This window comes from Phaseolus vulgaris, chromosome 4, assembly GCF_000499845.2.
Source record: "Phaseolus vulgaris cultivar G19833 chromosome 4, P. vulgaris v2.0, whole genome shotgun sequence".
Lineage (NCBI taxonomy): Eukaryota > Viridiplantae > Streptophyta > Magnoliopsida > Fabales > Fabaceae > Phaseolus > Phaseolus vulgaris.
Genome location: NC_023756.2, coordinates 16,755,995 through 16,779,568, shown reverse-complemented (window position 1 = coordinate 16,779,568; position 23,574 = coordinate 16,755,995). Strand labels below are relative to the sequence as shown.

At 38.7% G+C, this 23,574-nt stretch overlaps 1 long non-coding RNA gene across 1 annotated transcript; it reads left to right on the top strand.

Moving 5' to 3' along the window:
• Nucleotides 1-1,292: 1,292 nt before the first annotated feature.
• On the top strand, nt 1,293-9,304 carry LOC137837368 (uncharacterized). Its single transcript, XR_011085440.1, has 2 exons — nt 1,293-1,434; nt 6,596-9,304. It is a non-coding gene; the product is annotated as an uncharacterized lncRNA (long non-coding RNA).
• Nucleotides 9,305-23,574: the final 14,270 nt, after the last annotated feature.

The following is a 23,574-nucleotide window of genomic DNA, read 5'->3' as shown; positions in this document are numbered from 1 at the left end:
GATAGACGAAGATCGAGTTTTAATGAAGAGTTTGTAAAGTCTTTTTCTTCTTCTTAGCCTTGTAAAAATTGTATAGAGTAGTTAGGAAGTTTTGGGCCTTGTATTTTGGGCCAAAGTAGAGAAAGATGTAAATAGAAAACAAAGTAATGTGTAAAATAGTAAAAGAGGGGTGCAAATAGAAATGTAGGCAAGGAAGGCATGAGTCTCCACATGTCTTCTACTTAATGGAGAGGATTGGAACCAATAAGGTGGTGACACTTGTCACACTCTCATTCGAGAGTTTTTGAGAGACTTTATCCTATAAATAGGAGTCTCTTATACATGTAATTCTTTAACTTGGAATTAGTAATGAAATGCTGCCTAGTTTTGGCCATTCTACTTGTTCTTAAGTTCTCCCTAGGTTAGTCTCCTTCAAGACTTAGCCTAGACTTTTTCCTAGTGAGTTGGCCTTACCTCTCACTCTCACAAATTCCTAACTCCACTTCAATCCATGGAAACTCCTCTTGAGTTTCTTTAATGCTTCCGCTCATCATATCTTCTTCATCATTCATCCAAAGAAGAAATTACAAAGATCACTAATAGAAGAAGAACGTTTTTCCATCATTTGGTATTCAGAGCTATGGTTGTAAGATCTTCTTCTATTTTTTTCTAAATTTCGTGTTGTTCATAATGTTCTTGATTGTCTTGAATGTTTATCGATTGATTTTGTGTTTTTTTGTCTTTTTGTTTGGTTCAAATTAATTGTTCTTACTTGAACCTTCATGTATGTACTTTTAGGTGTTATTGTGTTCATGTTCATGTGGGCTTTTGAATTTTTTAAGTTTTCTTCAAATTTGTTCGGTGAAATTTTCATATAATTGAGTCATTTTGATTTTATAATCATATATGTTTTGTCTAGAGTCATGTTTAGTCAAAATTTGTCATAAACTCCATTAGTTGAACTTTTTTGAAGTTTTTTTTCAAATTTCTTCATAAATTAGAGCTCTTGAGTGCTTTTGATTTTCATATTTGAGTTCATAAATTGCTACTAGATCATTAGCAATTTTCTTTGAGTTAGGTTTCCATTATTATTCTCTCAAAATTCATTTTCGAAAATTCTCGAAAAATTTTCTGAAAATTGTTCGTGGTTCTAAAAGAAATTTCCAGGTGTGAAGAGTAATTTGGATTTGTTTGTGAGATCTCATTGGATCTGTGGTGCGAATAGCAGTTCTGAATCCATTTGTATTGTCAAAATTTCACGAAAATTTGTTGCACGTTCACGTTCACGTTCATATGCGTTTTCAATCCGTTCATCTTATTCTTCATTCTTGATGTGATTTTGAAAACGTGTGAGCTGAGTTTGGTGCGAAGGTGAGAAACATAAGTTTGACGAAGAATTTGTTCGGTGTGAAATCTAATTGAAGCGGTGTGGTGTTGGAGGAATCACGAACAGAGGTGTTATATTCTAAAGTTTTAGGATTTAATTAGTAGTTTTTATTATTTATCATTTATCTTTAGTTGGGATTTAATTAGTTAGGATTTAAATCTTTAGTTTCGATTTAATTAGTTAGGATTTAATTAGTACTTTTATCATTTATCATTTATCTTTAGTTGGGATTTAATTAGTTAGGATTTTATCATTTATCTTTCTAGCATTTATCTTTATCATTTGTAATCTTTAGTACTCTATAAATAGAGTATTGAACTATCATTTGAGATATCAATAATATATGCACTTTGTTTCCGTTTCTCAATTCTCTATCATTGTTCTTGTTCTTGGTATAATCGGAAGTCACCTAAAGGTTCCCTTTGTCCAAAGCCTAATCGTTCTTTGAAATCTCTTACGAGAGGACTTAGACGCTTCTACACACGATCGTTCATATCAATTGGTATCAGCTAGGACCTTCCAGTACTTCAATGGCAGAATCAACACGCTCCGCTCAAGCTACTAAGGAGATGGAAGATCGAATCTCCCAAAGGATGGATAATCGGTTTATGGAACTCGCGACTACGTTGAAGGAAACTTTGACTCTTTCTATGAAAGACACCATCCAGGATTTACTTACTCAATCTCAAGGTGAACGCTCCCCTCGGCCCTCACCTGAGACAATGTCGCGCGGACCTCGAACGGGGTCTTCTTATGTTTGTGGCACGCGGTTGGCACGGATCGACTTTCCCCGATTCAATGGCAAAAATGTTAATCAGTGGATTTATCAATGCGAAAATTATTTTCTCATTGACAAGACTCCAGAGGAATTCAAGGTACAGCTGGCACTTGTGCATCTAGAAGGCAAGGCCTTGCAATGGCATACCGCACTTAAGAACTCTGATTTAGATATGGATGCACCTTCATGGCCTGGATTCACCAAAAGTCTAAAAGATCGGTTTGGTGCAATTGGCGATGATCCCATGGTTGCGTTAATGCGTCTGCGACAAAAGACGTCCGTTGATGCCTATCATGAAGAGTTTGATTCCATCATTACAAGATTAAAGTTAGCTAATGATCATGTTCTCAGTTGCTTCCTTGGTGGCTTAAAGCAAGACATCCAAATGATGGTACGCATGTTCCAACCTACAACATGCATTTACTTTGGCCAGGACGTATGAAGCAGCCAATTCTAGCAAGTCGACGACCAAATTCCACAGGGGAGTCTTAGGTCCAGCTCCAGTGCCTCTATCATCGTCATCTCCAATCACTGCGGTTCCCAAACCTAAACCCACACACCACCTAACGCCGGAATTCATAGCAGAATGCAGAGCCCAAGGCCTTTGTTATTTTTGTGATGAACCCTACTCAATGGAGCACAGTAGAGTACACAAGAAATTACAGCTTCACGTCATGGAGATGGAGGAAGAAGATGACACACAGGATAGTCCTCCCAGTGACGATACTGACTTATTGCAATGGAAGGAACCACAAATCTCAGTCAACGCATTAACAGGAGTGGCTGGGTTCAAGACTATGAGAATCACTAGATATCATCAAAAACAACCTTTACATATTCTCATTGATAGTGGCAGCACTCATAATTTCTTAGATACCCAAATGGCTCAAAAATATGGGTGTGTAATTGAGACAATTGCCCCTTTGAATGTCGTGGTAGCAGATGGGTCAAAGATCAAGATATCTTCCGTGGTCAAAAAATTTAGTTGGACAATTCAACACACAACTTTTACTGCTGATATGCTACTCCTTTCTTTGGGGTGTTGCGATTTAGTGCTGGGAATTGAGTGGCTCATAACATTGGCCGATATTTTATGGAATTTCGACAAACTCACTATGGAATTCAAGGTACAAGGAAGGCGACATGTTCTACGTGGCTCTATGGCCCCCAAGCTTAAACCTGCACACAAGCAACAGTTGAGCAAAGCTTTTATTGACGGTGTACATTTGTCTATGATACACGTGGGTGCAGAGGAGGACATGTTGTTGCAGTCCTTGACTACACATGCTGCAGAACAGGAGATTCCAACTGAGATCGCGAATCTCTTACAAGAATTTGCAGATATCTTTCAAGAACCACAACAATTACCACTCTTTCGACCAGGCCATGATCATCATATTCCATTGATTCAGGGAGTTAATCCAGTCAACAAACAGCCTTACAGGTATGCCACAACCCAAAAGGACATTATTGACCAACTTATACATGAATATTTGCAATCCGGAATTATACAGGAAAGTTGCAGCCCTTACGCCAGCCCCGTGCTTCTTGTAAGCAAAAAAGATGGTTCATGGAGACTTTGTGTTGATTATAGGGATCTGAATAAGGGCACAGTCAAGAACAAATTTCCTATTCCTTTAGTTGATGATCTACTGGATGAATTAGCAGGATCTACTGTTTTTTCGAAAATTGATTTACGTGCAGCTATAATCAAGTTCGAATGAATCCCGACGATGTGTGGAAGACAGCTTTTCGAACACACTCGGGACATTATGAGTACCTGGTGATGCCATTTGGACTCACCAACGCTCCGGCTACATTCCAAGGATTAATGAACTCCATTTTTCAGAGGTTTTTAAGGAAATTTTTGTTGGTGTTTTTTGATGATATTCTAGTCTACAACAAAAACATAACGGAGCACATACAACATCTCAAAGAAGTATTGCAGACTCTCCGTATCCATTCTCTTTTTGCCAAGAGATCTAAATGCTATTTTGCTGTTTCCGAAGTGGAGTACTTAGGCCATATTATTAATGCACATGGCGTTTCCGCGGACTCCAACAAAGTTGCTGCTATGGTAAGCTGGCCTCTACCACGAACCCTAAAACAATTACGAGGGTTTTTGGGCTTAGCTGGGTATTATAGAAGATTTGTCCGCGGCTATGGCATCATTGCTAAACCCTTAACTGATATGCTTAAGAAGGACAATTTCCTTTGGTGTGAGAGGGCTGAACAAGCTTTTCACGACCTTAAGAAGATGATGAGCAGTACTCTCGTTTTAGCACTACCTGATTTCACAAAAGTCTTTGTTGTGGAGGTAGATGCTTCTGGGCAAGGCGTGGGAGCAGTTTTGATGCAAGACCACCATCCCATAGCTTTTATTAGTAGAATTTTTAATCTTCAACAAGAAGCTTATTCAACATACGAAAAGGAATTGGTGGGAGTAGTCTTTGTTGTGCAAAAATGGTGACATTACCTGTTGAATCGTCATTTTACTATCAAGACGGATCATTACAGCCTTAAATACATCTTAAATCAAAGATGGTCCACTGAGTTTCAACAAAAATGGCTAGTCCAGCTGATGGAATTTGATTTCACCATAGAATATCGCCAAGGAAAAGAAAATGTTGTCGCTGATGCATTATCTAGAAGGGACATAGTGGAATGCAAAGGTTTAATTACCTTACAACTACAGTCTGAGTTACTACAGGATATACAACAATCATGGATTACAGATATTCACTTACAGAAACTCATAACAGAGTTAAAGGCGAATACAAGTTCCCATAAACATTATACATGGGAAAACAATGAACTTAGAAGAAAAGGCAGGCTGGTTGTAGGGATAGATGGGTTATTGAGAAAGAAGATTTTGCAGTGGCTACATGCCTCAGCAGAGGGCGGTCATTCGGGTATGAATGCAACAGTGAAAAGGGTCAAGGCAGTGGTTTATTGGAAAGGATTAAATAAAGATATCAAACATTTTATCCAACGGTGTTCTGTGTGTCAGCAAAATAAATATGACAGCGCTGCTACTCCAGGCCTTCTACAACCTCTACCCATTCCACAGACCATTTGGCTGCACATCACCATGGATTTCATTGAAGGGTTACCACATTCAGAAGGTAAACAAGTCATTTTTGTGGTAGTAGACAGGTTGAGCAAAGCTGCCCATTTTATGGCCCTAACTCACCCATATACGGCAAGAAGTGTTGCTCAAGCATTTTTGGACAATGTGTTCAAGTTACATGGATGTCCAGAAACCATTACCAGTGATAGAGATCCGATTTTTGTGAGCCAATTTTGGAAAGAGTTTATGGCAGTACAAGGAGTGCAAGTTCAACTGTCCACAAGTTATCATCCCCAAACAGATGGCCAGACAGAGGTGGTGAATAGATGCTTAGAAACTTATTTGAGATGTATGTGTGTTGACTCACCACACAAATGGGTGCAATGGCTTCCTCTTGCAGAATGGTGGTATAATACCACATTCCATACAACCATCAAAGCCACCCCTTATGAAATTGTGTATGGTCAACCACCTCCTATCCATTTACCATACTTATCGGGGAATCCAGCATTGAATTGGTAGATAAAAGCCTTCTCAAGAGAGAATAAATGTTGAAAGTGATAAAATTTCATTTAAAACGAGCACAAGAGAGAATGAAGCAACTAGCAGATAGACACAGATCCGAGAGGGGTTTTGAGATTGGTGACTTAGTTTACGTTAAGTTGCAAGCTTACAGGCAGGTATCCGTAAACTTCAAACCAAATGCTAAGTTGAGCCCAAAGTATTTTGGGCCCTACAAAGTTTTGGATAAGGTGGGGGAGGTAGCTTATAAGCTAGAACTTCCAGTGCATTCTAAGATTCACAATGTCTTCCATGTATCACAACTAAGGAAACATGTGGGAGACATGGTGGTTTCCACTACGCTACCTTATCAATCTGAAGACCCACTACAACTGAAAGAGCCTGAAGCTGTCATTGACCGCATGACAGTTAAGCGAAGAGGAAGGGCAGTCACAAAGGTTTTAGTGAAATGGAAGCACCAACTTCCTGAGGATGCAACTTGGGAGTTCTACTTTGATTTGAAGAAGTACCCATTGTTCCATTCTTGAGGGCAAGAATGTTGTTATGGGGAGGGCATTGTTATATTATAAAGTTTTAGGATTTAATTAGTAGTTTCTATTATTTATCATTTATCTTTAGTTGGGATTTAATTAGTTAGGATTTTATCATTTATCTTTCTAGCATTTATCTTTAGTACTCTATAAATAGAGTATTGAACTATCATTTGAGATATCAATAATATATGCACTTTGTCCTTGTTCTTGTTCTTGGTATAATCGGAAGCCACCTAAAGGTTCCCTTTGTCCAAAGTCTAATCGTTCTTCGAAATCTCTTACAAGAGTACCTACACGCTTCTACACACGATCGTTCATATCAGGAGGTGTTTTGCGGTTTTTGGCAAACGAAATTGGTGTAAGGAGGTTTTGCGGCTTCCGGCGAACATAATCAGTGGACAGAGGTTTTTTGCGGTTTCCAGTGACCTAAATCAGCGAGGAGTTGTGTTTTCCAGCGACCTAAATCGTTGAAACTGTGAGTTTCCGGTGCGTTTTCATCTACATTCTTCATTCTCTGGAACGATTTTTAAATCAAGTGATTGGAGAACACTGAATGAGATATTGCGGTAAGGAGATTTGAACCGCCGAAATCAGAATTTGCTTTAGATTTGGTGCGTTGCTGGAAGAATCAGTAACAGAGGAGTTTCAATTTTCCGGCGAAACCGGTTAACGGAGAAGACGATCGATTTGAAGCGATTTGCTGGAGAATTTGAGATTCAGCGAGCACGAACCAAAAAGGAATTGTAGTGTTTCGTATGAATTGATTCATTGCAGCCAAGGTGTTTGTTCAATAAGCATGAATTAGAATTGTGTGAGCTGAAGGTGTAGCGAAGTCCAGTGGCATTCAGTTTCTGTGAATTGAAGAGGTGCGTTCAATTACATTTACGTGCAATTTTAATTACAATTGTTCTGTTCTGTTAATCTTCGAAATAAGAGAAGTTGAGTAGTGGAGTGGTTGATCTGAGACGGTGTAATTTTGATTCAGTGTAGTTTGTGTTGAGTAGTTGGAATAGGCATTCCATCAAACACTTGGTGTTCTATACTGAATTGAAGGATTTCCTGTGGTGATTCAATTGGACCAACAACTAATTCAACATAAACAAGTTATTGGCAATTGATTTAACAGTGTAGTAATTGTTTTGATGTAGATTTGGGTGCAGAAGTTTTATGGTTTGGCTATTTTGGTACAAAATCCTGCACATAATTGGTGTATATTGTTGAATAGTTCGCAGCTGCACAATTTTAATCTTTTGATTAGTGTAATTTGGTGGTATAATTTTGTGCATTGAAACTGTTTATGAATTGATCACGATGTTGTGATGTAGTATGATGACTTGAATTGTCTGCATCATTTGGTTCATAATTGGTGTTCACGATGCAATGCTTAATTGAGTAAAATTCCGGTGCATAATTGGTTGGTGTATTGATCCAAAGATTTAATTAAAATTGCCTCATTGAATGCAAGAAAAGTGAGATAGAGAAAGCAAAGTGCGTAAACTAAATTGGTTCAATTTTGTTGAAGCAAGAATTTTACTGGTGCAAGTCTTGATGCAGAATTTTCCGGTTTAGCTTGTGAAATTGGCAAAGTGAAGCTGTTGGTGAATTTTGAAATTGTAATTGACAAGCGTAGGTCTTCATACTAGCTGTTCTGATTCAGATTTGATTGCTTGAAATTGTTGATCATTTTGGTGCAGATTTTAATTAAATAAAAAAAAGTATGTCTGCATTTGAATTCAATTTGTGAATTACAAATTGATTGAAGCTGATGCAGTGAATTGTGGGGTCCGTAAATTTGAAGAATTTGATGAGAAATGGTGTGCCGAAGGTGCAGCGTGAATCAAGTACTACCAAGGTGTGCAATTAATTGAAGAAATTAAAGTAGAATCAGTGAAAGCAAATTGGAAATTGTTGAATTGGTGAAAGCGTGATTGTGGGTGCTTTTAACTAACCAAAAATTACTTATGTGTTGAGTAATTAGAAGTGTGTATTGGCAGCTACTGGAACTTGCAATCACACGGTGGGACCCATGCTTTAAAGTTAAATGCAATTTGTTGAATAATGAGGGAGAGTAAATGTTGGTGAGAAATTTGGCAATTGGAGTTCCTTAGCGCGGGACCCGCGAGAATTGAGTTCTTTGAACCAAGCTACATTGGGCAACAACATTTTGGATTTCATAGTCTACTAATAATTTTCATCATTCTTTGTTTTAATTTTGTAATCCATTCTAGTGTCTATCTTTAGGTGTTTTCTTTTGAGTGCCTATTTTTTTGAAAACCTTTAATTTTTTTGCTTGTCTTGATTTTATGGATAATTTTTGTGTTTGTCATCTCTAATCTCCTTTGAGTTTCACTCTTCAAATTGAGTTTTTATTGCTTTTATTATTGACCTCTTGAAGTGGAATATACCTTGAATTTGTTCTTTGTGAGAATTGAGCTAACTTCTAGGTAGCATCCTAAGAGAAGGCAAAGGACTTTGCAAGGGGTACTCACCTTTGGAGGACAAACAAGTAAAGGCTTAGAGAGAAACACTTGTGAGAGAAGAGAAGAAAACTTTGAAGATTATTTTTTTTTTTAAATTTTGTGTGATTTCAATTGTTTTGTAATTTGGCCATTATCATTACTTTAGGTGTCTTGGAAGAGTCTTTGGTGTTCTTCCATCTCCTACAAGTTTTCTTTAATTTTCTTATTAGATACACGCTTTAGACGGTGAGTGTGTCTTGAAGGTTCACAAGTGCCAACAAGCCTCACCATTAGGAGTCGTCTAGTTTAAATTTTTGCAATTTAAATTCTTAGTTTTTAAAAAACTTTCTTTTAGTTTCTTTCTTTAGAATACTCTTTGTTTGTGTTGAAGAAGTTTTCATTGGAAGGAGATTTGTGAAGTACATTGGGATAAGTTCTGGCTAGGAAAGACTTGGTACTTAAGAGTGTCCATTGTGATCCACCTCTCTTTCCTGGGAATTTACCTTGTGTGCTAAACTCACTTTCCTTCTTGTGAAAAATCTTTTAAATACAAAGCTTAATATGTCTATGTATACTTATCATCATAGTAGAAGAAAGATTTATAACCCTCATTATCAAAAAAAGGAAGGGATGCGTTTTGAGCCTAGAAGTTTATATTATTCTACCGAGCCTGAAGTATACATTCCTCACTTTGATGGAAATAAAAATGTTGAAGCATATTTAGAATGGGAAACAAAATTTGATCAAATCTTTGAAAAAACATCAATTGGATGAATTTAGCAGATTTTCCATGGCTACCCTAAGTTTTCAAGAATATGCTAGGTCTTGGTGGACAAAAAGGGAAACTGATGTTATAAATGGCAGAAAATCTGAAGTACTTAATTGGGATGAATTGAAGACGTGTATGAGAAGAAAGTTTGTTCCACCTTCATATGTGAAAAAGAAAAAGCTTAGAGAAGAAATGAAAGAGCTTGTAGAAAAAGGAAGAAATTTTATATACAGAGAAAAAGAATATGTTAGAAGAGAAAAGGAGTTTAGAGAAAAATTCCAAACTCTTGTCAGAAAGAAGGAAGAGAAGGAGGAAAAGGAAAGTACAAAAAACTCTTTTTCTGGAGTTGAATCAGATATCGATAACATTTTATCTTCTCTAGAAAACCCTTGTGAGAATATGCTTGAAGAAAAATCTATGTTTGGAGCTGAACCAGATATAGATATAAATATTTCCTCCACACAAAATACAGAAGAATGTTTGATTGAAAAGGAAGAAGAGGAAACCCACAAAGAAGAAGAACCTTTTATGACACTCCCTCAAAGCATGGCTGAGAAAGAATCCTTAAAGGGGGATTACAATACTTTGAACTCTTCTTTTCAATTATATAATGCTCATTCTTCTTTACAAAAATCTCAAAAACCAAACTTTGTGATGTTGTTGCCTAGCTTGGGCAATAAACAACACAAAGTGAACAAAAATATTTTTGAAAGGGGCCTTATGTTTTTCTTTAAAAAGAAATTTAAAGATAAAGGGCCTTATTTTTGTTTAGTTTTCTTTTGTTTTAATTTTCTTTTAAAAAAGAAATTTATCTCATGTTTGTTTGATGTTGTTTATTATAGATTGACATTTGACCCAGGAGGAAAACATCAAATAAACAGAGGCTGCTGTCATTGAGCATCATTCAGATCTGAGGATAGATCCTTTTCAAGAGGGAGGGGATGATGGAAACCGTCTAGCCTCAAAACTTTCGGCCAAGAAGATAGACGAAGATCGAGTTTTAATGAAGAGTTTGTAAAGTCTTTTTCTTCTTCTTAGCCTTGTAAAAATTGTATAGAGTAGTTAGGAAGTTTTGGGCCTTGTATTTTGGGACAAAGTAGAGAAAGATGTAAATAGAAAACAAAGTAATGTGTAAAATAGTAAAAGAGGGGTACAAATAGAAATGTAGGCAAGGAAGGCATAAGTCTCCACATGTCTTCTCTTTAATGGAGAGGATTGGCACCAATAAGGTGGTGACACTTGTCACACTCTCATTTGAGAGTTTTTGAGAGACTTTATCCTATAAATAGGAGTCTCTTATACATGTATTTCTTTAACTTGGAATTAGTAATGAAATGCTGCCTAGTTTTGGCCATTCTACTTGTTCTTAAGTTCTCCCTAGGTTAGTCTCCTTCAAGACTTAGCCTAGACTTTTTCCTAGTGAGTTGGCCTTACCTCTCACTCTCACAAATTCCTAACTCCACTTCAATCCATGGAAACTCCTATTGAGTTTCTTTAATGCTTCCGCTCGTCATATCTTCTTCATCATTCATCCAAAGAAGAAATTACAAAGATCACTAATAGAAGAAAAAGGTTTTTCCATCAATGCATGCATATCACCCCTGGAATGTGACCCTTACGAGTCGTCTCTTTCCTAGTGGCTCTTTGGTGGTGGTGCGTACTATCGCAATTCCTACACCCCATGCTGGTAACTGGAGTGTGGCTTGGAAACCACTTTTTTCGGTCCATCTTTACTGTTGGGGTGTCGAGGCTTGAGGCCTTCACGCCCTGCCTCGATGTCGCCCCCTCCTCGGCTCCCCTTACCCGCGAGCCTAGCGAGACTCCGCCCTATCCTGCTGCTGACCCTCTAACAGACCCAGCCTTCGGGGCCCCACTATGACTTTGGTCAACGCCCGAGTCAGAGGATCGGTCGGTACAAGTATGTTGTAAGCTGAGAGAGCGTTAACAACAAGGTACCTGATATTCTTTGTGCGGAAAGCTACACCATCCGTGAACGTGGTCCTCAGCTCTATGTGTCAACGCACTTCCACCTGGTCTCCTACAACTCCATACAAGCAGTCGGTGTAAGGCCTTAGCTGGTCGGGAGACAACTGCAATTTGTTGAAGGTCGACCAGAACATCACGTTTGTCGAGCTTCCCTGGTCCACTAGAACACGATGCACCTTACTTCCTGTTGTTACTACCGAGAATACCACTGGGTCATTGTCGTGGGGGACGACATCTAGGAGGTCGGCCTTGGTGACTTAATGAGTGACTCACTGGAGGGTCCTGGCAAGATTCCCTTCCTGAAAGCGTGCACCATCATATCCTCGTCCTTGGTGTGCAACCTCACCAACTGTGCCCCAAATCGATTGAGGAAGTCCTTCAAGGATTGTCCCTAGTATTATCTTACGTCGAAAAGATCGTAAGAGACTGGCGGGGGGGCGATTGATGATGTATTGCTCCCTGAACAGCGTAGAAAACTGTGCAAATGACGTTACATGGCCATCTGGGAGGCTGACAAACCATTCTAGCACTGTGCCTGTCAGCATGCTCATGAACAGCTTGCAATGCACTGCATCAGAGCCCCCAGACAGCATCATCTGGGTGTGGAAGGTCGTGAGATGAGCCTTTGGGTCCTCTATACCTGTAAAGGTGGCTTTAGGACCTATGAAAGTGGTTGGTATCACAGCGTCCATGATCGCCTACGAGAATGGCTTTGGGAAAGCCCTAGGTGGTGTAGGTGGGGCTCACTCATCCACCACACGTTCCCCTGCCTACTGCAAATTTCTGCGCAGTTCCTCGTTGGTCCTGCGCAGCTCTTCGTTCCTTGCTTGCAACGCAACAAGGTCAATCTGGATGCGTTCATGATCCATTTTGGACGTCGCCACTGTCTCCTGAAGGTCACGCATCGTCTCCATGATTTGTTGCAAGGTGATGTTTTCCCCAACGTTCGGTGCGAGGGATCCTTGCCTTGTGTTACTCATATCGCTAGATCTCTTCTCTACACTTGTGAATGGGCCCAAGTTTTAACGGGGCCCATGGTGGGCGCCAAATGTTCTTGCGGGTTGACTCGCTTGCCAATTGACTCTAACGACGATCTCACGCTCGCCTCTCTCTTCTTTGGTTTGTGTTTTCCTAGATCGAAACACTTTGTACCTGCAAAGACAAAGGGGGGCGTCCTAGAGGTCGTTTGCACTCTGACGCTCAAGTCAATACTGGGGCTAAGAAACAGTATGTGAGTGTAATAGTTCTAATATCTGAGATTGCATACCTTGTGGGTTTTCTTACTACCCTTTATGTATCTAGGGTTTCTTCTATTTCTGTAACCATCATTTAGGGTTTCTGGGGGAATGCCCTTGCGCCGCTATTACCCAATCTTAGTGTAATCTAGCGCGTAAGGCTCCCCTTGCTGGAGTTCAACCTCTAACAGAATGGCCACCTGGGTACCAACTTGTGCACCAAATCTCTGGGACAATGCGTTCGGGGGTGCCCTAACTATTTGTACCGCCCTGGTGGACGGGTGTGATGACGTGGCATCCTGCTACAGTGTAGGCGTGTTGACAAGGCGCCAGGTTGGTAGGTAGGAAGGAAGTCGGGAGGCACGTGTGGTCGCCGATTGTTAAGTTGGCGTGTTCCGATTTCCAGTTTACCAGAATAGGCGATCGCCAGGTTGAAGATGAAGTCGCCAGATGTAGACTCAGGCGACCAAGCAGTCGGAGATCGCCAGAACAAGCACATCGCCGAAGGTGAAGGAGAAGCAGATTATGAAGGCGGTCGGCGAGACCACAGGGAAGGTGTATGAAGGCCCTAACTCGCCAATTTCAGTAGAGATCGCACTCCTAAGTTAGCTATGCACTGGGCAGTACCATGCATAAGTAACTTAGCCAAAATAAGAGTAGAAGCAGCGCCAAGTCAGTGAGCCTCCAGATGATGGCACGTGTACAGTCGGATGCGAGCCACGTGTCCAAGTCTGTAACTGCCAGGAGAGAGAAAGCCACCAGGTATATAAGAGCTCTTAACAGACTTTCTGAGGTACGCACGTTCAGTTCATACACTTTACGCTTGCGAGTGAGAGAGGATTTGCACGGTTCTCGTTCTTAGTATTTGGTGATACCGTCACTGACTTGAGCGTCGGAGTGCGATCGGCCGCAGCGGCGCCGTATCGTTTCTTTGCAGGTTCTTGAGATAGATCCAGAGGAGGAACGGAGGTGAGAAGCGGCGCGCACGACGATCCTTTGACGAGGCATTCTCCAGCGCTCCGGTCAACAGGCTGGATCACTATTCATGTGCCATGCATGCAGCCTCCCTTGGAAATCCTAACCCTAACGGGAATTTGTGGCTTCCAAGACTCTTTACTCGTGTCGCGCCCAGTTGCGCTATCCACACCACACACATGGAGCCCTGTGACTTAGGCTTCCCCCTACCTCTGGGCGTTTTACTGATAACTGGTGTGTTTCTTGGGACCCACCTTTCGTGGCCCAATTTAGTTATTTGCACCACCAATGCTCGATGTCACATCGATCTTACTCTGTTTCCGAGGACACATCGGCATATCTTGGTGATCGACATCCGACAACTAATCAGCACACTGACCCATGCCGCTTATGAGACACTGGCTCATGCCGCTTGTGGGACCCAGCTTACGTGGCCCATCATTACTAGCGGTCATCAATGTCCGAGGACTGATTGGTACACCTATCATTACCTAATTAGTAATCATAATTAGGCTACAATCTAATTTTTTTAAACATGTGTATGCATTTGGTTCCCATTTGTAGAGGAGAGAAATATCTAAATTTAAATTTTTATAAATTTAATTTACATTTTACAAATAGAAACCTATATAAATTTGATTTGTTTTATTTTTTCTTCTTAAAAATATTTTATCTTTTTTATTACTATTATTATTAATATTAATTATTCACAATATAAATTTTGAATTTCAGTTGCGGTTAACAATATTAACTTTTCGGCCTAGAAAGACCTAAAAATAAATTGTATTTTATATACTAAAATTTGTAAATATTATAAGTATTTTATTCTTTATTAATATATTAAGTGTTAGTTTTATTTTCTTTTATTTGATTTACTTTTATAATTATATGAATTATAGTTCTAAATTATTTTTTTTTTATTTTCATGAGTTATTTTATTTTTATATAAATATAAAAAATATTTTTATAATTGAAATTTATAAAAAAAAAATTAAATAAATAAAAGTTAAATTTATATGTTAGATCTCAAACTATTTTAAAATGAGTCAATTTCGTTAGAACACGTATAATTCATTATGCACTCAAAAGCAAATGTTGAGATGAATCTATTATAGTTCAATAATCTAATATTGTACTCAGGTTAATGGCTTTGAGCTCTTCTTCTTGCGGTTTTAATGGTGGTTTGGCGAAAGCATTCACGGATTGAGGTGGAATAAGGCTCTCCTAGGAGTTGTGTAAGCCTTAAAGGTGCATGAAGAGTATGAAGATGAGAGAGGTTCGGCCAACTCTCCTTGAGATGCAGTTTTGGAAGATTCAGACAAATCTAAAGAGATTTTAGGCAAGGGAGTATGAATGGCACAAATTTGGCAGCATTTCAATACTCAAAATAATCTTGTGAAAACATGAGGTAGGCTCCTCCTTATATAGCCTTGGAGGACCGAAAATGAAAAGGTAATGTCTATGAAATTCTAGCCAAATGACATATAAATGTGGCACCTAGGAAGTCACATGGTAAACGTGAACCAAGAGTGACTTTTGGTGCGCCTAAGCCTAATATGACCGGTCCTAAGTTAGCTTAGTAGTTTCTAGAAACTGTAAGCTAACTTAGGTTGGTTTTTAGGAACCAACATTTATCCTAATTACAATTTAAACAATTTTACAAAAGGAAATTCTATACTATTTTGACAAGAATTTAAAAACTATGCAACGCTTGATTGTGGACTTCTTGGAACATGTAAAGGTAGGTTTCTCTGCCATCAGTGGCAGTGTCCCAATCCTCATCAAGCCTCTTGGTCATTGCCCTTGTAGTTGGCCCTATATGTCTTTGTGTATGAACTTTCTTTGAAGTGGTGCTTGGCCCTCTTCCATCATCCCCTCCCCCTTGGAAAGGATTTGTCCTCAAATCCAAATCGTCCTCTTCTTCATTGGTACCTACAAATAGTAAATCAATTACATTAAAGGTATCATGTACTCCATATTCAATAGGTAAATCTAATTTGTAAGCATTATTATTGACTTTCTTGAGGACTTGAAAGGGTCCATCACCACGGGGGCTAAGTTTGGACTTTCTCTTAGTAGGAAATCTATCATTTCTAAGATGCAACCAAACTAAGTCTCCTTCCTCAAAAATTATTTCTCGCTTCCCCTTATTGTTGTATTTGGCATACTTCTCATTTTGTTGTTGTATTTGTATTTTAACCTTCTCATGCAATTTCTTAACAAATTCGGCTTTGATAACTCCTTCCTTATGCATAAATTCTTGTGGATTAGGAAGAGGTAACAAATCCAAAGGAGTAAGAGGGTTAAATCCATATACAACTTCAAAAGGAGAAGCATTAGTAGTTTTGTGAACTACTCTATTGTAAGCAAACTCAATATGGGGAAGGTACTCATCCCAAGATTTGTGATTACCCTTCATGATTGCCCTAAACATAGTACCAAGAGATCTATTGACTACTTCGGTTTGGCCATCCGTTTGAGGATGACGAGATGTTGAAAATTGTAGTCTTGTGCCAAGTTTTCCCCAAAGGGTTTTCCAAAAATGCCTTATAAACTTAGGATCTCTATCAGATACTATACTTCTTGGTAAACCATGAAGTCTTACCACTTCTCTAAAGAATAGTCTAGAAATATTTTGAGCATCATCCACTTTGTGGCAAGGAATAAAATGTGACATTTTACTAAAACGATCCACTACCACAAAGATGGAATCATGACCTCTTGCACTCCTAGGAAGTCCTAAGATGAAATCCATGCTAATATCTTCCCAAGGAGCATTTGCAATCGGTAAAGGGGTATATAGTCCATGAGGCATTGTTCTAGATTTTGCTTTTAAACATGAAATACATCTAGAACAATGTCTTTGGACATCCTTTCTCATGTGTGGCCAATAGAATTTTCCTTTTAAAAGATCAAGAGTTTTGTCAACTCCAAAATGGCCCTTGAGACCCCCTTCATGTGATTCTTTTACAAAAAGTTTTCTATGTGTACCTTGGGGAATACAAAGTTTGCCTTCTTTAAAAAGATACCACTCGATCACATAATAACCTTTTTGTGCTTTATGTTCACATTTAGCAAAGATAGATGCAAAGTCTTGATCTTCTTGATAAAGTTCTTTTATGTTGTCAAATCCAAGAATTTGAGCACCAAGTTTTGAAAAGAGCACATGTCTCCTTGAGAGATCATCCGCCACTATATTTGTGCTTCCCTTCTTGTATTTGATGACATAAGGAAATTGTTCAAGAAATTCCTGTTGAACCAAGTGGTGTTCAATGTTTTGAAGAATCAAAATCCTTTGGAGGATGTTGAAGCCTCTGCTTTGTTGTGTGTTGTTGTGCTGGTTTAAGCTTTGTTCTGGGGTAGTTTAATGTTGTAATCCACCCTTAGATTAAATCTCAAGCAATTAGCATCTCAATCCTTATCAAAGTAAAATATTTTTCAAACTAAGTTGAAACAACCGATTGTTTTGTCGAAACAACTGATTGTTTACACTTAGGTGTTTTGAGAAAGTTTGAAAACTGTTTTTGAATGGTGAATTTTGTTAAGTAACAAAACAACCGATTGATTCGAGGAAACAATCGATTGTTTGTTTTGAAACCATAACAGAAAAACTGTTTTCTTTGACTGAGCTTTAAATGCTTTAACTGAATACGCTCCAGTCATTAAATGCTTTGACCAATCTATTTTAAATGCAATTAAGAGTTTGTTAAGATTTGATAACAAACTATATTCTTGAATATATTCTGAAAAACTGTTTTTAAGTTTTAAGAATCTTGAGACAAAGTTTTTTAACTAAGAGTTTTTCAAAGAGTTATGAGATTGCTTAAGAGTTGAGAGATTGATCAAGGTGCTGGAATAGGATTCTACTTGTATTGATTTCAGATATTCATCTGTAACAAGTGTAATCTTTGTAAACTGTTGAACAATTCGTGTGTGTGTTTTGCTGAGATTGGCTGTGTGTTCTTGAGGTGTTCAAGATCAGCAATCTTAGTGTTGGCCAAGGAGAGTGTGTTTCTTGAGGTGTTCAAGGTCATTCTCTTGGTTGTGGTGTAAGTGATCTAGTGGTGATTGCTTAGTGGTTATCCTCAGGGTTTCTGAGAAGACTGGATGTAGCTCTTGTTTGGAGTGAACCAGTATAAACAACTGTGTACAATTTCTCTATCCCTATCTCTTTAATTCAGTTTTGATATTTTGGAACTGGTATAAACAATCGATTGTTTCGCTAAAACAACCGATTGTTTTTTCAGCTTTGTGCTTTTGCTATTTGATTTGGAAAAACTGAATCCTTAATCAAGGTTCTTTCAAAGAATTTCCATTCTATGTTTAAAAGTTTTCAAAAATCCTCCTTAAACAATTCACCCCCCCTCTCTCGTTTAAGGCCATATATTCTAACAATTCCATCCACTTTGCATGCCTTTTATTGAGCTTGTGTTGGCCTTTCAAATATTTTAAAGACTCATGATCACTATGAATAACAAATTCTTTTGAAACAAGATAGTGTTCCCAAGTCTTTAAGGCCCTTACAAGTGCATAGAGCTCTTTGTCATAAGTGGGGTAGTTAAGGGTGGCACCATGAAGTTTTTCACTAAAATAAGCAATTGGATGCCCACCTTGTAACAATACCGCACCTATGCCAACCCCCGATGCATCACATTCTAACTCAAAAGTTTTAGCAAAATTTGGAAGAGCTAGAATGGGTGCATTGGTAATTTGAGCTTTTAGCCTTTGAAAGGCTTGTTCATGACTTTCACTCCTGTTCCGTCCGGTTGACCGGGACGTCTTCGTGCACGACCTCAACAGTCAGCTGGGGACTCCTTCCCGCTGGTTGCCCGTGGATTCCTGCAAAAAAGAGGACAAAGAGGCGCCCTAGCGGCCGTGTGCACTCCGACGCTCAAGTCAGCCAGCAAGAAACACCAAAAACTATCCACCCACGTATCTGAGCGCCGCGTATGGCACTCTGAGGGTGGTAAAGAAACTGTGTATGTGTGTGTGTGTTGTCTCCTTCAGGCAAAAATCTTCTCCGGTCACTTGTACGTAACCTTAAAGCACGGGCAAGCAACCAAAGAGTTTCTCGTAAATTTGCCAAAGGTTCCAACCCTTTTTCCGACATTCTCCGCGCTATTTAAACTGCCCCAGCATTTAAAGCACCTTAAAGCGCTTTTAAACTCGAACGTAACGCACTAATTAAAGCGCTTTATTACGAAACGTAGCGCATTTAAGACGTTGAAACCCTTGGGAGCCATAATAGTACCTGAATGCTGAAAAGGGAAACTGTATTGAATATCTTTAATTACCTGGCACCTGACTAAAGGGTGTTTCTATTCCGGCATTGCTGTCATACACGGGGAGGGCCTCACGACGCCATGACCCCATCTGGGGGCGTTTCTGCCCATCTGGGGACGTTTCTACGTGTGGGTCCTCCTGCTTGGGAGTGCTACTGCGCTAGGGGTGGCTTTTTGGGTGCCAACTCATGCCCCCAAGTATCTAGCCACTTACTCTGAGAGCGTATCTACCTTCCTCTCACACCCTGCACCCGGTTATCCTGGGCGTGACCTTCCTCTTGGGTCGTATCTGTCCCGAAGGCGTCTCTGGGGCGGCAGGGGTACTTCGCGAGTCAGGCTGCCCTTCACTGGTACTATCACTATGGCCTTGAAGCCACTTTTTCCTTCTCTTTATCACTTTCCCGAGATATCGGGACCTGAGGCTTTCCCACGACGTTGCTCCCTCCATGGTCTTTCCTACCCTTGGGTATCGGGGAACCACACCGTGATTGCCTTGCCTTAGCGACGCCTTCACCTAGGCGACGCCTTCACCTAGGCGACGCCTTCACCTAGGCGACGCCTTCACCTAGGCGACGCCTTCACCTAGGCGACGCCTTCACCTAGGCGACGCCTTCACCTAGGCGACGCCTTCACCTAGGCGACGCCTTGCCTTAGCGACGCCTTGTCCTGCCTTGGCGACGCTTCCTCTTGGCGTCTCTACCCTAACCTCTCTTGGGCTTTCTTGCTCTCTCCTTCTATTCCTCCTAGGGGGTGGTTGATAATAGTCATTTATTCTAAGACTTCCCTCCCCAAGAGAGTCATGATCTTTAGAGCTAGATGCATGAGAATGTAATTTTTTTTATTTTTGAAAATTCTCATCCTTTGCTTTAGTCAATTCATTAATTTTGGCCTCATTCTTCAATTGTCTATATGAAATTAATTGAACGTCCTTGGCAAGTTGTTTTAAAAGAGATTTCATGGACTTCATATCACTTTCATTAGATTTAGAGGAGTGAGAAGAAATGACTAAAACTTTGTGTTTAGAAGTGCTTTACTTTAAGAAAGAAGAGGAAAGTTAATGAAGGTAGCTTTCCAGGTAAGAGAGGTGAGTCACTAAGGACTCAATTCTTTTTCTAAGTAAATTACTTAGAACACAATGAAGATGAAGAAGTCATATTTTATGCAAGAAAAACAATGCAAATCTATTTAACAAATAAAGCAATTGATCAAAGCTTTAAACAAAGATGTACGTAAGCAGAATTTAAGCAAAGCTTAAGCAAGAATTACCGTAAAACAATCTAGCTAACACAATTGAAATTGCTAATCTACAAAGCTTTAAACTAGGTGTTTCCTAGGTGAGGCTTCTTAGACACTTTGAGCCTTTGAAGACACACTCACCGTCTAATCGTGATTAATCCACTAATTAACAAAAGTGAAATGTAATTACAACTCAAGAAATGCAAAGAAATTGAATTTCACAAATTTAATTTCAGCTTTGCTAAGCTATGCACTCCTTTGGCTTGTTTTTGCTCTTCTTTGTTCTGACCTTCAAAGTGTATGGTGTGTTTTTGGTATCTGTATTTGTTGTTGCTCCTTTGCCTTGAATCTCTTATGATTTAAGCAATTAATTTCTCCAAAACAGTACCTACTAAGTAGAGCTAGACTATTCTCAAGTCAAATTCCACTCAACAAGCACCAATTGAAATTTATCCACCAACAATATAGAGGTCAAGAAAAGAAAGCAAGAAAGAATTAAATTTTAAAAACAGCACCACAACAATTGGATTTAATGATATGACACAACTAGAAAGAGTTCAGAATAATATTGGACAAATAAATAAAAAAAATAGGCACTCAACAAAGGTTAGCACACAAAAGGAACCCAAGGAATGGCACTAGAATTAATTTGAAAAACCAAAACAGCACTACTGGAAAATTATGGTTCAGAAAGCGTGACTTCAAATATTTATGTTAAGCTGGCTATTTTGAATTTTCTTTTGAAAATTTAAACACACACGATTCAGAATCTTAGCAAACTTTTGGCACTGTAATCACACCAAAAACATGCACCAATTAATTATGATAAATTTTTCAAAATCAATGTCCAATTACCGCCAGTTTTAGTGCCAGAATGCACACTTTTTTGTGTGATTTATCTTCTTTTTTTTTCTATTTTTCCTTTTCAACTAATCTTTTTTTTTTCTAACACATCAAACCACTGAAATCCAGAATCTCATAATTTTCTTTCAACGTATTTAATTTTCATAACACAAAACAGCCAGAACAGAATTTGTAAAAACAGAGGATTCCTAATTCTGAAATTAAAAACAGAATGAAAAACTACAAAAACACAATAGAATGAATGTTATAGGAATTTGTATGGATATATCATACAAATATGAACTCAAACTAAAAGGAAAAATGCACCAAAGGAACAAATCAATTCAGAATTCAAATTAACACTCAAATCAAAACAAGAAACAAATGAATCAAGAAAAGTACTACTAAGATTTGTTGACATTCTTGGAATTACATGACTAGACAAAACATATAGATTCAGAAAATAAAAAGACTCAAGAACATCATATGAACCGAACAGAAATTCAAACAAGACTCAAGTAACCTAAAATCAAAACAGCAACACAATTCACCATAGATTCCTACACAAAAATTGAAAATAAGGTGCTCAAGAACAAATTGAACAATTTCTACCGATTGAAATGCTTAGAATAGCATCTAAATCAAATTAAAAATGTAAAAACAACAAGACAACATGAACAAGAGATGAAAAACATGAAGATAAGAAGAACTCAAACAGAAAATGAAAAGAAACACTTATCTATTGAAGAACCTATGCTCTGATACCAAATGATGGCTTTAAGCTCTTCTTCTTGCGGTTTTAATGGTGGTTTGGCGGAAGCATTCACGGATTGAGGTGGAATAAGGCTCTCCTAGGAGTTGTGTAAGCCTTAAAGGTGCATGAAGAGTATGAAGATGAGAGAGGTTCGGCCAACACTCCTTGAGATACAATTTTGGAAGATTAAGACATAAATCTAAAGAGATTTTAAGCAAGGGAGTATGAATGGCACAAATTTGGCAGCATTTCAATACTCGAAATAATCTTGTCAAAACATGAGGTAGGCTCCTCCTTATATAGCCTTGGAGGACCGGAAATGAAAAGGTAATGTTTATGAAATGCTAGCCAAATGACATGTAAATGTGGCACCTAGGAAGTCACATGGTAAAAGTGAACCAAGAGTGACTTTTGGTGCGCCTAAGCTTAATATGACCGGTCCTAAGTTAGCTTAGTAGTTTCTAGAAACCGTAAGCTAACTTAGGTTGGTTTTTAGGAACCAACATTTATCCTAATTACAATTTAAACAATTTTAAGAAAGGAAATTCTATACTATTTTGACAATAATTTAAAAACTATGCTACGCTTGATTGTGGACTTCTTGGAACATGTAAAGGTAGGTTTCTCTGCCATCAGTGGCAGTGTCCCAATCCTCATCAAGCCTCTTGGTCATTGCCCTTGTAGTTGGCCTTTTATGTCTTTGTGTATGACCTTCCTTTGAAGTGGTGCTTGGTCCTCTTCCATCACAACTTCTTAGAAAACTTTAGGATTGATGGAGATCAAGCTCAAGAGGACATGGAGGCCAATCATCAAGCTCAAGAAGAGGTGGAGGCACAAATGGAGGACGCCCATGGAGGTCAAAGTCCACCTCAAAGGATTACAAGAAGCATGTTCAAAGCTTTGGGAGCTAGAGGACATTTATTTTCTCTTTTTGTAATTTCTTTAGTTGAAGGTGCTTAGAGGGAAACATTAGAAACCTCTTTTGTTTTAGCATCTTGTAGGTTTTAATTAGGAGCTTTAGGGGGGTGTATTAGTAGAGAGGTGTAGGAGTAGAATAGGAGGTGCCATAGGATGTTTGTTTTAGGCGCCGGTTTCTAGAATAGTTTAGGAGGGAATTTTAAAATGTTTTAGCTTAGTTTTTCAGCACCTTAGGCTATATATAGAGGTGTTCTCTTTGTAAAATTCAGATTGGAATTAATCTAAGAAAACTCTACTCAAATTTTGAGTGACCTTTGGAGAGCTTTTGGAGCCTTCTTCTCTAGTCTTATCTTGATGGATCAATGGAGTCCTCAAGTGGCGGCATCACTCTCATCTAGGAGCATTCCACACTTCTAGTGGCGAGATCATCCATCCTCCTTCCATCTTCATGAGCATTCTCTTCTCCTTCCTTTCTTCTTCAATTGTTCATGTTGCTTTGTGTTCTTGAGTTTTTCAGTTTCGGTTTTTCTATTTTCCAGCACTATGTTCTGTTTTGTTCTTAATTCTGTTCGGTTCATATGAATTGTTGTTTAATTCTGTTCGGTCATTCCAGCTTTCATTCCCTTTGTTGATTCAATTTGACAATATTTGGTTCATCCAAATGAGTTTGGGATTTGGTACTAGTTTTTGGTGAGTTCTTGTCTTAGAACAATGATCCAACTCTAAGAAAAGTGCCTCTATATTTTCCAGCTCAAGGTGATTCCTAAGAATGTCAAGAATCTTGTTCTATGTGGCTATTGGAATCACATCATGTGGTATCATGAGTCTTAGGTTCATTCTTGTTTAAT